Consider the following 14,273-nt stretch of genomic DNA (forward strand, 5'->3'; position numbering starts at 1 on the left):
GATGTTGGAGCCAAACCCGAAGACAGTGTTTAATGGATCTATCCCAAAGATGAAAGGACTAAGCGAATGCTAGGACCTAAGACGTCACTAGGATGGTGCAAGCTAACTGAACTGACTTGTGACGGATCACAGGCAAGCCCCGGAGCATTCTAGGTCTCCTACTTTATAAAAGCAATTCTTTCTATATATGAGTTATATATTGTTGCATTAAGTTATAGGAGTTGATTGAAACCGTTGATGCATTTAGTATTATCCTTGCTTACCTTATTACCTTATTACCCTATTAGGTCGGGATCGAATAACTACTTAGGCTTGCTTAGACCGGTAGCGATCGGTGATATCCGATCACCTACATTTATAGGTGGTTACTGGAAGAATTTAGCTATGGAAAGAATGATATCCTGGAATTAACCATGTGTGATGGATAATTGGAGACCGGATGGAAAAGTTGGAGGCAACCAAACAGGGTTCTAGGGTGCTGTTAGTTTCCGTCTGTGTCGATTAAGGACCGTCTGTTGTTGGGCCTCGAGTCATGTTGAACGCATGCCTTACATTTAGCTGGCCAGATAAAGTACCTTCCGACCACGAAGCTGGGAGATTATTCGAGCCGAGTAGATTGCCCGCAGCGCACTGTGCCGGAGCAGGTGTGGTAGGACACGGGGGCGAGATGATAAGACCAAAGTGCAGTTGGTCGGCCCCCGGGTACATGTGGTTCCTAGCAAACTCAAGATTCCTGGATAGTTGACTCATTGATCAATATCTCACTTTAGCGGGTGAGTGAGGTTTGTGTAAGGAATAAATCACCAGCTGGTTAGGAATCAATTCGAATCGCCATCGCTCCTGGATAGTGAGCACTTGACTCGAGTTACGGCATCGTAGTAATTATTATGGAATAATGATGGTTATCTGGATGGTATGGGATATGCTAAATCTAAATTGGTAATTGGATGTTATTGGTTAATCAAGTGATTGCTATAGTATAGGTGCTTACCTAGATGGATAGGTCATAATAAAGATGATGCAAAGTACTTAAAATGGTTTCTTCATGATAGCTTATGCTTTTCGCAAATGAGTCAGCTAGCCCACTAAAGAAAGTCTTGCATATCCTTGGTGTCGCTTTATTTTAGTTTAAGACGGGTAAGTCTGGCTGAGTACATTCGAGTACTCAGGGTTTATCCCACCTTGTTGCAGGTGATGTTCTCGACCTGTTGATGATGGTGGCTAACCGCCAGTGGGCTCGGTGATTCTATACTTACTTCTCATCTACATGCTCTTGTTGGATGATATCACTTATGCTAGCAATATATTTGGAACTTATATTAATGTAATCATTTGAAAGCTATGTTGTTTTCACTAAGCGGTTTTGAAACCCAAACTGGTACTTTTATTTGTGAACCCATTTATAATATTATTTCTGCTGCAACCCTGTGTATGTGATGTGTATTTACTTAATCACGTGATCTTGGTTGTGATGTTGATTTACCGAGGTCTTTCGGGACACTCGGCAGACTACCGGGTTTATATGAGTGAAAGTATGGGTGTGTCAACGTTTTAGCGGGGACAACCGTACTTGATCTTGTATAAATTGGACGGTTCTATCACAGTTGGTATCAAAGCGAGATTAAGCATAATACTATCAGGTACATAGTTTTAAAAGCCAAGTTTTGGTTTAAAAGGTCTATTTTAACTAAAACTTTAGCTACAGGCAAATTTGTCAAAACTTATTTGTGAAACCATGCTAGCGACATCCTCCTTTATGCCCAGTTAAGGATTATTAGGTGGCTATCTAAGTACTAACTTTGCGAGATGTACTTTATTGCAATTTTTCTTTCGTCGTCCATACGGCGTGCTATTGTATAGATGCCATTTGCTTGAATGGTAATGTATGGATCAATTGCCTCTACGTCCAGGTAAGTGTGAGTTGTGAGAACATAACCATCCAACTGTCGGTCTAAGGGAGAGTTAGCTATGGCTACTGGAATATTTACATGTTACACACATGTATATATGAAGGTACTTAATTGCGGGTATATGTATCGGGTAGCTATAGATATCGAAGTATATACATCTAGGGATGTATATATGGAGAGTATCTTAGTTTACTGCTTTCATTGTGTGCTTATTTATTTCTTTGTGGGGATGGGCTGCAATGAAATTGCCTGCAGGTACGCTAACCACGAATGCATAGATTGAATGTAGCTGACAACTAGCTATATATCGAGAGAGTACATGTTATGCCACCGATATAGAATGTGATTGCCACCTTAGGCTGGCAATTTCGTGAGGACGAATAGGATGAGCATGCATCATGATTATGCTTGTGCATAAATATGCTTCCCTTCCTTTGTTCTAAGTACTAAGTAACTTGTGATCGATGTATTGCACTATCTTCCTTGTGTGGAGTTAAACAAGAATGCCTTGTTCCATGTTGCATGAATAGGAAGTGCTTGAGAAAAGTGTGTGCTTAGCCTTGCTAGAAATAATTGTGGTTACATGCTTAACCTATAATGTCCTCTAGTTTAGCCAAGTGGTGGGTATGTATGCTTGTTATCTAATTAGTGCCATAGTTATCACCCCTTTTGTCCTCGGTAAGCATACGAGTGTTGAAGAGCGCTATCTTAGAACCACGTCCAAGTTTTGGTAATCTCATGGTTGTCATTTTCAAATAAGTTCTCTCTTAGGAGCCTAAGCCTGTACATGTGGTTGCTAGCCTTGAACGTTATGCTACGAAGACCTTTATCCATGCCTTTGCTTGACCTTAGGCCCAAGCTTGATTCCCTTGAATGCTTGCATGTATCGTGGTTGTCCCGCTCCTGTGTGGGAGGATCTTGCTCAAAAATCCTTGTTAGATCTCATTGCTCCTTCTTCTACTGATGATCTGGTGCAACGCTAATCGCTATCTACTCTGCTTTGGAACCTTTTCCTCGCAGATCATGTCGTTGCTTTACCAACTAAATCCTTAGTCACTGCCTTGGCTCTGTCCCTTGAATCTTGTTTATCTTGTCTCCAACCTTCCCATGTCTCGGGATGTCTATCAGTCTTGGTCTTATGTTGTTGCTCAACATGACTGGATCTTATGATAATCTTTCATCTGGTAATCACCTTGGTAGACGCGAGGCATGCGTGGAATTTAATCAAGAATCTCATACTTAGTTGTCTTTGGCAATTAAGCTATGTTCTCTTGCGCTGTGTTTTGATCTTCAGATCGCCTCCTTGTTGATTCCTAACCTTGTGACTATCTTTGTTTGCTATCCCTCCTTCGCATAGTGCTTGCTCCTATGCAACCTAATTTATGCCATGTGAGATTTCTTGTGGGTTGTATGTTCAGTAATGGTGCCACAATTAGCGATCTACGGTGCCGCGACGAAACCGAGAGCCTCCTGTGGGTGCACAAACAAGGCTGTGCTGCTCGACATGCGCTGGTATCGAGGTTTCTAGTCATGACCCATTACAGAACTACACCAATATGTTATTCTCACTTGTGCTCTTCCTTGGTTATCTCTCCTTATCATGTCAAGAGATCTATATGTCGAACTAGATGTAATAGGACTTCCTTCTGGAGTAGTCCAATGGTTAACCTTTGAAGAATAGGTCACTAACAGGAACATAAACAGACTGCAAGAGGGTAGACAAGTGACTCTACTCGACGTGACTATCCCTGTAATGACGTCGATCATCTAGTGAGCAACTTATGTCATTTGCATTGGATCAGAAAGGTGCACCACACTTAAGGTTGAACAAGTTATCAGTTAGAAGGTAAATGGACTAGGATATTATGTGCTGTAGTAGGTCACCTAGTGCTCATGAGCTTCCTGTCCAAGTCTTGACCTTTATGTGCAAGGTGATCAACCGACCTTCTTTGGTGTGACCCCTTTCTGCTGACTTCAATGGCGACCATCTGTAGTCTTCGACCACAATTTTTATTATCAAGAGTGAAGATTTGGAACCTTTTTAGTGTTGAGGGACAACTGATTTGTTACCAGTAGGAAAGTTAGTCTTCAGTTAGGTAATGACTATTTGGTAACTATGAAGGCCAGATCTCACAGAACAATGTTGATCAAGGAAACAACAAACCTGGCCCTGCAATGCAAGTGCTACTTCTTCTCCAAATGTGCTATCAAGTCAATTCCATCATGGACAATCATGTATATAGTACAAGACGTTGTATCGGCTAGGTAGGAGCTAGCGAAAGCACGTCCCTAGTTTTTAGTCAGCATCTTTGTGCCCTAGGTGCCACTAACACATGTGTCTGGACTCTATTGGATGAAGTGCCGAAGGATATATAGGAATGGTTCCTTGTCAATGTGGAAATGCCCTACATGTGGAATAATGTTTTGTGCCATGCGAAAACAGCCCACAAGTCCAATGCTTGTGCATAGTCAAGTTGGTGTCTAGAACGATGGTTGAAGTGTTACCAGAGAAGCATGTGAGGAAAACTCTAGCCTCCATCCTTGGCTAGAGAAAATCTGCTGCTACTATGAGAAAGATTAGAGAGTGCAAAACACACACCTTAATGTGTGAAGCAAAGAAAAGGAAGAACAAGAAATCTATCTAGCTTTTGTGACACAAAAATTGGTTATCTTCGAGCCAGCAACTAGTGACTCAAACGTGGTTGGAATGGCCTCAAATTTTGGTGACCTCATTCCTCACTTAGGATAGGTCGATGCCTCAAGTTTGTTGGAGTATTGGTTGAGTAAAACATTGGATTTGAGAGATATCTTGTCGGCTCGGTTTGCTGCCATTTCAGAACACAACAGTTTTAGTAGATGAATTGTTTGGATGGTTAAACGGTGTCCGTTTGAGTTGAATTTTGGTGAGTATTTACAAGATTCATGGATTTGTATGCCTACCAAAATTCATGCATAATGGAGCTATAGATTGTGAGTTATGAACAGCAAACCAAAGGGTACATAATCTGCAATTTCGTTGTGACTGCGATCATCCTTTGCCTTAGAAGGTTGTGTTTGTAATTCATGCCAAGGAATTACAACTTGTAGGTATATTGCTGATTAGACAACCCTCCGTACCCTTGAGAAGACTAATTGCACCCCTATGTGCCTTGCCTTTGCCCTCTTAGATCAGCAATGCGTGAGCAGTCAAGGTGTTTTAGAAGTCAAAATTGTGCCCTTGCAATTCAAAAGCAATTGGAAAGGTGTCAAACCGTAGATTTTTGGATTATGGTTTTTGAGATATTGATTGGCCTTAGAATGGAAGTCTCGGTGACAAATGTGGTAAGAAAGCTGGTTTTGCTACGATGCAAGTCAACCCAACTTGCTGTGCAACTGCACCACGAAGGCAAATTGTGCTCAACCTGCTTGGTAGTGAACTAGTCCCTAGTTTTGCGATTACTTGCAACTTGTGTTGTCCTCCAAGCCTCGCTAACATCCTTCTACGTCAATGGTTCTCCAATGCTGACATGCCTTTGGTACCTTATAGGTGTTTTTACCCAAGAGGTTGCATCAGATTGAACCCAGATCACTGTTGCAACTTAGATACGAAAGCTCCCTAAGGAATGATCATCGAGAACGTTTAGCCGACAGAGTCAGCTACTACGTTTACCACTCACTCGGCAGACTCAGACCATACAATATTGTTATCAAAGAAAGAGCACTACGCACATGAAACATTATGTAGCTTTCCATCAGTTGACATTTGAGTGATTGCACCGCTACAACCTGTTTGGATATTGGTTAACTAGCTTCTCATACCCTCAAAGGACGTTTACCTGTTTATGATCACATCCTTTATGAAAAGTTATGCTCAAGCCACTTTTGTAGAGAACTGCTTTTCCAACCTTGGGAACAAATATAGCACCGTTGCAAGGAATATCCGTCAACCAACTACGGTCTAGTGCAAAGTCCATATGGTCTGTGCTATATCCACTTGGGAAGTAGTTGCTACAAGTATTTAGTCTACGTTTGTATCACTCTTCGTACATCAAGGATGAAGTACGTAGGACATTGCTATCTTGGATTCCTTCCAAAGTAACAATACTTCATGAAGGCCAATGAAGGAAATTCTTCAGACAAAACTTACTACAAAGGACAAGTATCAAAAAGTGTCTTGACCAAATTAGCCTCTCTTATGCTTGAAGCTAGGTAGCCTAAAGCTATGGCTGATATTGGAAACTGGTAGCATGTCTCTCTTCCATAAAAGCCTTTCGTCCTGAATCTCGGGACACGATTCTTTTAAGGGGGGAGGGCTGTAACACCCCAGGTGTTTGCCACCAGTTAAGTAATGGGTTTGAGCTCAAACATGGCATATTAAGTAATGATGAAGATGTCAAGGTCAAACCTATGGAAATGAGCCCCAACCTAAACTTGGATATTGCACCCTTGCTTTACATATAGGCCCTTTTCAAGATATATGCTTGGGTGGTGTTATTGGAATATCTTCATGAGTCTCACATCAATACCCATCTATATTGGTCCATGGAAAAGTTTCGTGAAGTTTGGAATCAAGAAGTCACATGAAATGACGAGTTATGTCCTTGCTTGAATTATTTTATAAAGTGAATGAAATTCTCGATCGTCAACCAAACCTTGCAACCTTGCCAAAATGACTCTAGATGAACTCTACAACAAAAGTCATGAAAGGTTCATGTTGGGTAAATGCCAAGAAAATGCTCCAATGGATCAAAAAGGATAATTTAAGCTTCATCGTGATCCTACTTTGGTCAAAGTAGAACAGTAGGATCTATACCAGTTTTGAGGTTGGACCTTAAATGAAAGTTATAGTCCATATCATGTAGAACAAATTTTATTTGTGGACTAAGAGCTAGATCAGCTTGGAAGTAAGTCAAATCAAGGTCACAAGATCAAATTTGCTGTTGTTTTCAGCACTTAGAAATATTCTAAGTCTGGAGTTTCGCTAAGCAACGACATTGGCATTCCGCGTTCTCCGAAATTCATTAAGCAACTTGAGTTGGTCCAAAAATAAAAGTTGAAGGTTATATTATGGAGAAGAGCATGCAAAAAGTTGCACTGAGTTTGACCGAGTTTTGACTTCCGAAAGTGAATTTCCGTGACCGTTATCAAGGCGCTGACACTGACAGTTTGTGGCTTAATTACCCGCTGTTGAAGAGCTCTAATTACCGTCTGTTGTTGGGCCTCGAGTCATGTTGAACGCATGCCTTACATTTAGCTGGCCGGATAAAGTACCTTCCGATCGCGAAGCTGGGAGATTATTCGGGCCGAGTAGATTGCCCGTAGCGCACTGTGCTGGAGCAGGTGTGGTAGGACATGAGGACGAGATGATAAGACCAAAGTGCAATTGGTCGGCCCCCGGGTACATGTGGTTCCTAGCAAACTCGAGATTCCTGGATAGTTGACTCGGTGATCAATATCTCACTTTAGCGGGTGAGTGAGGTTTGTGTAAGGAATAAATCACCAGCTTGTTAGGAATCGATTCGAATCGCCATCGCTCCTGGATAGTGAGCACTTGACTCGAGTTACGGTATCATAGTAATTATTATGGAACAATGATGGTTATCTGGATGGTATGGGATATGCTAAATCTAAATTGGTAACTGGATGTTATTGGTTAATCAAGTGATTGCTATAGTACAGGTGCTTACCTAGATGGATAGGTCATAATAAAGATGATGCAAAGTACTTAAAATGGTTTCTTCATGATAGCTTATGCTTTTCGCAAACGAGTCAGCTAGCCCACTAAAGAAAGCCTTGCATAATCCTTGGTGTCGCTTTATTTTGGTTTAAGACGGGTAAGTCTGGCTGAGTACATTCGAGTACTCAGGGTTTATCCCACCTTGTTGCAGGTGATGTTCTTGACCTATTGATGATGGTGGCTAACCGCTGGTGGGCTCGATGATTCTATACTTACTTCTCATCTATATGCTCTTGTCTGATGATGTCACTTATGCTAGCAATATATTTAGAACTTATATTAATGTAATCATTTAAAAGCTATGTTGTTTTCACTAAGCGGTTTTGAAACCCAAACTGGTACTTTTATTTGTGAAACCATTTGTAATATTATTTCCACTTCAACCCTGTGTATGTGATGTGTATTTGCTTAATCACGTGATCTTGGTTGTGATGTTGATTTACCGAGGTCTTTCGGGACACTCGATGGACTACCGGGTTTATATGAGTGAAAGTATAGGTGTGTCAACGTGTTAGCGGGGACAACCGTACTTGATCTTGTACAAATTGGGCGGTTCTGTTATAGTTGTTTCCTTCCTCATCTTCCATGAGCGTGGGTTAGGATACCCCGCACACTGGTTTCTACGCAGGCTCATCAGTGAGTGGGGCCTGGAGCTATAGCACCTTAATCTGACTGGGGTGCTGCATATTGCTGGCTTTGTTACCGTGTGTGAGGCCTTCCTTGGGATGGAGCCACATGCGGACTTCTTTCGGTGGATGTTTTCTAGGTGAGCTTTGTCGGAGGGGAAGCCACTCAAGATTTCATCGGTGGGGGGCTTCACGCTGCAGAAGAAACCGAGCGCGTCGGGCTCATACCCCATGTACACCCCCTGTGATTCCAATCAGGGGTGGCACGGGGAATGGTTCTACATCAGGAACTCGGCGGAGGCGTCATTCTGCCTTTCACTGACAGGAGGCTGCAGAGGCAAGAAAGCTGGTCGTGGGGCCTCACCAGCTGATAGAAGAAGAAGGTGGAGATTATCGAGGTAGGGCTCTAGAAGCTCATGTGGCACGGCCTTGATGGGGTGTGGGTGTTCCACACCCTCTTCCACCGTCGGGTTGCTCCACTAGTGGAGAGGACGCGGCCGATGTGGAAGTACGGTGGCCCAACAGACACCGACCGTGCGTCGCCAAAGGAGCTACCGAACGACGAGGTCTGGAGTCATGTTGATCGGATGCTGTAGCTGAAGCCCAAAGAGACCCTCGATGGAAAGCTCGGACCTCTCAACGCCACGATGGTGTCCAAATTGATATGCTCCCCTCTCTTTACTCCATGTTCTTTTCCCCTTTGCTCTCCTATTTTTTGAGTTTGAGTCGCCTATTTCGTAGGGACTTGGACTTTACAAGTACCAGCCGCACCATCCAAAGGGGCCGAAGGGCGTGGCCCGGTAGGTTGCCTAGAAAGAGGCGGTGGTTGAGAGGAAAAAGAAGAAAGCCGAGGAGGCTCGGCAGAAGTATGAGAAGGAGAAGGAGATAGCCTGACGTGTGTAGGCCGAGGAACATAGGAGTGACGTCGAGTCAGAGCTCGAGTTGGAGGACCCCACAGAGGTGGGAGATGACATGATCTTCTCTGAGGAGGAGGAAAGCCAGGAGGTCATTGTGACCTTGGCAGAGCATTGCGATCCTATGGCCACACACGCTGGCGGTGAGCAGGAGGCAGAGAGGCACGGTGATGTTTCTATGCTGAGGAAGCGTGTTGTGAGCATGGACGCCATCGGTGAACGGGAGGCAAAGCGGACGCAGTCACCGTGCCCTTCTAAGGCGTCACCGGCCTTGTCCCCACCTGCTTTGGGCGCGGTAGAGCAAGCCAGGCAGTCAGAGGAGTGAGCTCGCACCCACACATCATCAGGGCTAGCGCCAGTGCATGACCCATGATGGGAGGATGTCCCACCAGCTGTCCCAGCCGGTGTGCCCCGAGCTGAAGGTTGTGGTGACTCATGGGCTAAGTAGGAGCTGGTTGGGTCGACTCCCCCCCAGTTGAAGTGAGGGGGCATGGGTCAAGACCTAGGAGTCGTCCTTACCTAGCGGGTCCGTTAACAATGGGTCAGGGCTTCAGAGTCATACCGCTTACATCCCGGTATGTATTTCTTTGTTTCTTTTCAATCTTGTCATTGAGTTTTCAGGAGTGCGACTGACTTGTACTGTTTTGATAGTGGCCGGATGCTGATAGGACTGAGCATCGCCCCAACTCCCATGTGGGAGGATTGGAGGCCCACTTTGTAGTGCGCCGTGGTGAGCGGTGGGGAGAGCAGGGTGGCGGCGGTGGCATTGACGTTGGCGGAGATCCCAGTGGTGACGGCGGAGGCCGCGTCGGAGGTAACCCTTGCAGCCCCTCCTCCACCGGCTGTGGTGGAAGAGGAGAGGGAGACCGGGCTCCCTACCTCATCGGGCAAAGGGCCGCGTGGCTCACCCTCCCGGTCAGAGCTGAAGGTGCCGAGAGATGCGGCTGTGATGGAACCAGAACATCTACCGGTGGCCCGTGAAGTTGAGGTGGTGGAGATCCCATCTGACGGCAAAGTAGGTGATGAGGTGGAGCCGTCGGTGCTATTGGGGGAGCTAGCGGTGGTCGGATCATCAGCTAGGCCTTCCAGCAGATTCGAGGTAAGCCATAATCTGGTGTGGCCCTACCCCGGTGAGCCGAGGAAGGCTCTGTTCATCCTTCGCAATGACAAGGAGGTGGCACTCTAGCACTTCCTAACGGAGAGCAGAGTGTCGATAGAGTCTAATCTCAGCCAAACTAGGGTGAGACTTGAGGAGGTCTTGGAGTGGGTCAAGTCCTTCCATCGGACGGTTACGGTTGACCTACCCCACGTCACAGAGCTAAGTCCTCTATGATTTGTCCTTGATTCCTTGGTTCCTTGCTAGTTGCTTCAGTGTGTTAGCTCCTTGCTTTGCGGGGCTTGGAGGGGATGTCATGCCACAAGTCCCTTTTTCTTTGGGAGGAGCACCCCAGATGGCTGAGCTCGAGAATGAGCTAGAGTTCGCCTGTCATGAGTCCCAAGACTAGGTGGTAGAGATGAATGAGGCGCAGGCGGTGGAGCTGCTTGTGGCGAAGCGGGCGACGACCACCGAGAGGGGGCTTAAGGCAGCGAAGGCTCACCAGGCGAAGACCAAGGCGGCGCTGTAGAAGTCCCTGGCAGACATCAAGGTGGTGCTCCAAAGATCCCTAGAGACCCTAGAGACAGAGCAGAATGCCTTGGAGTAGGAGCGAAAGGCCTGGTCGGAGGCAGACCAAGAAGTGCTCGCGCTTCAGGGCTAGGTGATGGGAACAGAGGAGGCAAACACCCAGTTGTGCGAGCAGGTGACTTAGCAGAAGGAGGGACTCTCCATCCTCGAGAACGCTCACCTCAGTACGTACTGTCGGGTTCATAAACCCAGGGTCCCTCATGGACCAGCTTCTCAACAAAGGCTTGGCCCAGTAGACAACATTGCGAACAACATGCAACTCATGGGCCAGCCCAAACACCTAAACGATAGGCTAGAAGGACAATCTAATCTCTGACCGAAAGGCCTGGCCAAGGAGGAATGGCGTCCACTTCTGACTCTGGCCTACCTCTCTGACCAGAAGGCCTCACAAAGGAGGAACAATGCTAGCTTCCGACTCTAGCCTGCCTCTCTGATCGGAAGGCCTGGCCAAACACCACTTCTGACTCCAACCCACGTCCCCAACCAGGGATGCACCAAATCCCTGCTCACAACTCTTCTCCAACTGCCACAATCAGAGCTAACTAGGACCAACCGACTGAGGACGCCCGCTCGATAAGGGCTAGGAAATAGATAGAGAAAGTAAGGCAGGGCACTCAAGTCAACCACAATACCAAGGACCATACCCTATACACCTACAGGACAGTACCCTATGACCTTCCTAAATAGTGTTGTAGGCACCAACATTTTCCCTATAGTGTTGTGGGCACCATCAACTCCCATACCAGACAAACATGGTAAGGCTCCCTCCACATGCCTCTAGATATCAACAGTGTTGTAGGCGCTGGCATTTATCGTACCAGGCGAACATGGTAAAACCCCCTACGTGCCTCTCGGCATCAACAGTATGGCAGGCACCGACGTCTACCATACTAGAAGAACATGATGCAACCTCCGACATGCATCTGACATAAACAGTTTTATGGGCACCTATAATCATCTTGTACCAGATGGTGTAGGCAACAAGACTTAACATACGTACTCTCTCTCTTGTAAGACCATCACCTTCATCTATAAAAGGGGATGCACTTTCTCCCAAAAAGAGATTGATCTGTTCACTAACATGCAATAGCAGAACCACTAGGTTCAAACCTCGAGCACAAGCTCAAAAACTTAGCACATAATGGAGCTCCTATCACTCTCGGCCCTTCAGACCAGAGTCTGACTGGACCTCTTGTACCCCCCATCTTTCTCCCTTCTGTTTGTAACCCCACAGCAAACTTCAAGCACCTAGGATCAGGAATAAAGTCACCGACCGACTCAAACTGAACGTAGGGTAGGTTGCCTGAACCAGTATAAACCATGTGTCATTGAGTGCTAGGCCACCTTCGATCACAATGTACAGCAAAACTACAAATCTTTACATGTTGGTCACTTTCTACATCGATAGTTGGCGCCGTCTGTGGGGAAAATGTTGTACGTTCAGACTTTTTGGTCATCGGATGGCCCAATTTTCCACCACCTTCTCCATGGCGGGCTCAAGTGATACAACTCACTTCAGCTCGCTGGAGTTTCCCGCACTCCCACCTATTGGGATGCAGATTCGACCTGTCTTCGAGCTATCCTAGGCCTTCCTCTTCAGAAGCCTAGACTTCATCGCCGACTGGCTCGGTGTACTACACCTCCGCGAGGAGGCAACCATCCTGGTGTCCATCGAAGGGGCACCCTCCGTCGGCTCTGGGACACCCAACGACTTCAACGACGAGGCGTTCGCACTTCATTCTGAGCAAACGCTCTACTCAAACCCTATTGTGAGTAATATACATATTGTTATTTACTCGCTATTTACTCTCTTCCGCTGATTATCCAGAGGGACCCCATTGTCCCTGCCATGACCACCATGCGACCGGTTCCATACGGCCTCATGTCCCCCATGGATGCGTATGCCTGGAGGCTCCGAAGGTTGCTAGCGCTGCCCCCTCTCACATTCAAATTCATGGGGATGGTGAGCTATGCTCCCACCTGTTTCCTCAACCTCATGGATGACGATATCGAGAGTGATGGCTCTAGCATCGATGACATGGAACCTAGCCACATCCGTCCTAGGAGTGCGCTATGGCAGACGCTCTGGGATAGCTGCTGGTGGTAGCGAAGTCCTTGCAAACTGGCACCCCTCTAGACTTTCATACGAGGACCCTCGTGCTCACACTAGAGCACGACAAGGAGCTACGACAATGGCAGCAGAACTAGCCGCCACCTACGCTGGCACGCTCGGCGCACCACACTGCGCCCCATGTGCATAACCGATGAGCGGCACCCATCAGGTCTAGCACAACATCATGGACGGGGGGGCAATCCCCCATAGTTTGCTCGGGCTAGCCAGAACATCGCCGCTGCGGCAATGCTTCTACATGGCCTTCCCAAGCCGAACGACCCCTAGGAATAGGCGATCCACCAGAACCTCTAGGCACTAGTGGAAACTGCCACCGTTCAATAGGTAGAGAGCTCTGCATCATGACACCGACTCATGGGCCGGCCTGACCTAGCACCCGCTCTAGACCGATCGCCTGTATGCGAGAGGCTCAAGCTAAACCAAGATGCTCGCATCATCATCAACAACCGTTATCGATCCCGGCATGATGATGGTGCCCATCAAGCGGTAGTGATGGCAGGCGACATAGACCCCGGTCGGACCATCGCGAGGAGTGGTGAAACACACCCCAGGCATGGTCGCTAGCCGGACGACCGGAGTCCCAAGCTAGATGGCACGGGACCACAGGCCTTTAGCCGACGCATCCAAAAAGCGCCATTCCCGCAGCGCTTCAATGGAGGCCAGGACAAAGGCAAAGCCAAGCACAAGGATAGGAAGAGGGTCCCTCCACGTAGAGGGGCAAAAAGAACAAAAAAGATCATCGCCGACTGGCCAACTCCGCGTTGGTCGCCGTGGCTGATCACACGGGCAAGCAGCCCTAGCAGGGCCTTCCGGACCACTTCAACAAGCTCTTGGAGAGCCCGTACACCAACCACGCCCACCCCATCAAACACCTCTACAAGGACTGTAAGCTCCTCAAACGCCTTCTGCGATAGGCTGGCGGGACGAAGGAAGGAAAAGGCAAAGAAGTTGCCTATGGTGTGAACTGGCAGGCACGAAAAAGAAAGAATAAAAAACAAAGTTATGATGCTAAGGTAAAAATAAGGAATGAATGGGACAAGCTTCCTCGAACGAAGTTGTTCCATCACAACAAAAACACTTTACACAGGGAGCTTCCCCATGATATTATCTTTTACATTTGCTAAAGTATTTCTACTCTAAAAACTTCTACTAGGGCTCCTTGGCAACATCGGCTATCGGCTCGACCAGTGAGGGTAGGGCCTGCTCATCCTCCAACTGGGCAACGTTTGGCTCGGTCAAAGGTGGGGTGATGTCCGCTTCTGACCCAGGCTCCATGCCATCCATAGACTAGG

The sequence above is a fragment of the Miscanthus floridulus genome, chromosome 12 (assembly GCF_019320115.1).
Source record: "Miscanthus floridulus cultivar M001 chromosome 12, ASM1932011v1, whole genome shotgun sequence".
In the NCBI taxonomy this organism is placed as follows: Eukaryota; Viridiplantae; Streptophyta; class Magnoliopsida; order Poales; family Poaceae; genus Miscanthus; species Miscanthus floridulus.